We start from the raw sequence: 3279 nt of genomic DNA on the forward strand, positions 1-3279 counted from the left end.
ATGAACTAAACAGATAGAGAACTTGAAATCGAGTTGATTAGGGCGAGAAACGGGAGAATTCCGTCAAGAATCGAGAGAGAAAAGGGGGGTTTTGATTTCGTTAGGGTTTTGCGAATGAGAGGAGAAAAAGGCGGATGTCGAGTTAAACGCATTTAACCCTTGATATGCCCGCATCGATCGATGGCACGATAGATACATCGATCGATGTTTCTCCAAGTAAACTATTCCTAATTTCTATTACTCCTAATAATAATAATAAGATATAAATATAAATAAAAATAAAATTATACGAAAATATTTTACATGTTTTTTTTTGGTTTTTTTTAAAATGGGTTGCCTCCCATTCAACGCTTGATTTAAAGTCTTTAGCTCGACTTCCTGAATAAACTAGTTATCAGGGGTTCTTAGATTAATGGGCTGATCCGCTGGCGGTTTTGCCCAATAATGTTTCACTCGTTGGCCATTCACTGTAAATTCATCCCCTTTATCACTTTTCAGAGTTATGGCTCCGGAGGGTTTTACAACAGTTACTGTGAATGGTCCGGACCAACGAGATCTAAGCTTTCCAGGAAATAACGTTAGCCGAGAGTGATAAAGAAGGACTTGATCATCTGGTACAAAGTGTCGGGATAAAATCTTCTTATCATGGTACGCCTTAGTCCTTTCTTTATCTAGTTTTGAATTCTCATAGGCTAAATGTCTGATTTCATCAAGCTCGTTAAGCTGGATGAGTCTCCATTCAGAAGCAGGCTTTATATCAAAGTTCAGAAGGTTAGTGGCCCAAGCTGCTTTATGCTCCAGTTCGACTGGTAAATGACAGGATTTACCATAAAGGAGGTGGAAGGGAGTTGTTCCCAATGGTGTCTTATAGGCGGTCCTGTAGGCCCAAAGTGCATTATCTAATTTCCTAGACCAATCCCTTCTGGAGGTTCCTACAGTTTTCTCTAGAATTTCTTTGATTTGCCGATTATAGACTTCTACCTGTCCACTGGTTTGTGGGTGGTAGGGCGTAGCTACTCTATGCTGAACGCCACTCTTTTTAAGCAATCTATCAAAGACCTTATTGATGAAATGGGTTCCACCGTCACTAATGACTATTCTCAGAACTCCAAACCGTGGGAAGATTATGCTTTTGAAAATCTTAATAACAACTGATGTGTCATTGGTTGGGGACAGTGGCGGAGCCAGAAATTAATTTTACCGGGGTCATAATTAATTAATTGAATTTAAATTAATTTTATTTAAATATTATTTCAAATATCTTTTATATAAACTATTAGATTTGTCAGTTGATTTAATTTTTAAGGAAATTATATTCAATAAAACAAAAGAATATAATGTTAAAATTCTTTAAAAAGATGTGTAACTGTTGTTGTATAAAATTTTGAAACAAAAGTATGGCAAAACAAATAAAAAAAGGTCAAATGTTTTTGTTAAAACAAAAGAAAGAAAACAATGGAAAGCGGGTGAAGTTTGTAAAACAAATAAAAAAACTTTGTTTGACCCATGTTTCACTTCAAAATTAGGCTTTTAGGCCTAGAATAATTAACTGAAAAGTAAAAAAAAAAAGGTTCATGGGTGCAGAATTGAGAATTGAACTCTCGTGAGGGGGGGTCAAAACTTGAGAATTGAACACCACTAGACCATTTGTTATTTACGTAAGTAGTGTAACAAGTTCACTTTTCAATATTTTAGTGGGGTCAGCTGACCCCCCTCCTGTGCATGTAGATCCGCCTCTGGTTGGGGAGGCTATTGCTTCAACCCATTTGGATACATAGTCTACAGCGACTAGTATATACTTGTTTCCGTATGAGGATGGGAAAAGACCCATGAAGTCTATCCCCCAGCAATCAAAGACTTCAACTTCCAGAATGAACTTCTGTTCCATTTCGTGTCTTTTGCTGATTTTTCCTCGTCTTTGGCATCCGTCACATTGTGTTATAAATGCATGGACATCGCGAAAAGTCGTAGGCCACCAGAATCATGCTTGAAGAATTTTTGAAACTGTTTTGTAAGTGGCAAAATGTCCTGCATAGCCAGATCCATGACATTGGTATATAATGTCCGGAATTTCAGCTTCGGATACGCATCGTCTGTATATCCCATCAGAGCAATGCCTATAGAGGTATGGCTCATCTCAATGATATCTTCTAACATCTCTGAAGAATTTCTTCCTCATATATCCCCAGAGTCCTTCAGGCTCAACTTCGGCTGCCAAATAATTGACTATATCAGCATACCAGGGTCGATCGTTTGAGTTTCTACCAATTGCGTGCACCTCTCGTTACGATTTTTCATCATGTGTGGAACCGAAATTCGCACTGTCGATTTCCGTTTAAATAAGGAAACTAGGAAAACCCTAATTTCCCAGAGGTCCCGGATCTCTGCGAGAGCCAACGACAAGTGACCAAATATATGTGGAAATCGTGAAAAGATAACAAACGAGTTTAGAGAAAACAGTAGATCTTATTTCGAATCTGCGTAAGAGCGTTGCGATCATTACAAGAGATCATAAAAGCTTTGGCCGCAAAGGCTATCAGCGAGTTACCTAGTTCTAGCAGCCTAAAAGCTCAAACCTAGTTGAGTCGCAGCTCGATAACAAAGACGAAAAAGATATATAAAAGGTTTTTGATTGATTTCGGACTGAACCTTGTTAAAGGCTGCCTACGTACCCCTTTCGAGGATCAAGCCGAACGTAGTTCAATTGATAGAGCTGGACAAGAGATCGAACTGCCTAGGCGAGTTCGTCTAGTAATTGAGTGCCAGTCATAGAAACCGAACTTTTCGAGAATAAGCCTAAAGTTTCTAAGTGCAGAGAATTCCGAAATCTAAAAAGTTCTCCACTCTTGCTCCTCGCCTAGGACTCCTTATATACTATCTCCAAGGTCGGTTTACGCTTTTACTCTTCTGCCCTTAAGCCGTCATAGCATAAAAATAGAGATATTCCATTTTTCCCGATCTTCACAATTATCTTCAAAACTTCCGTATTTATCCGCGGAAACTTGACATTTATCCTTCCTTGTGGACCAAGCGTAAACCAGGCTGTGGTTTACGGGCTTTTGGTTAGGAAAATCATAGGATGGGCCTCGGGTCGTGTTTTAGGTCCCTTTGGGCCGTCTTCCGACTCGACACGTTTACTACGAGTTTTTCGCGGTTTCTAATCCGCGAAGTTTGATCGATGAGTTAGAATGGCGGGAAACATGGACTGAGCTTGCTACGGTCTTCGGAGATAGCATTCGAAGGTTTTGACGAGAATGCAAGATTTGGTGTCGTATTGAC

This window comes from Brassica napus, chromosome A7 (assembly GCF_020379485.1).
Source record: "Brassica napus cultivar Da-Ae chromosome A7, Da-Ae, whole genome shotgun sequence".
Taxonomy (NCBI): Eukaryota; Viridiplantae; Streptophyta; class Magnoliopsida; order Brassicales; family Brassicaceae; genus Brassica; species Brassica napus.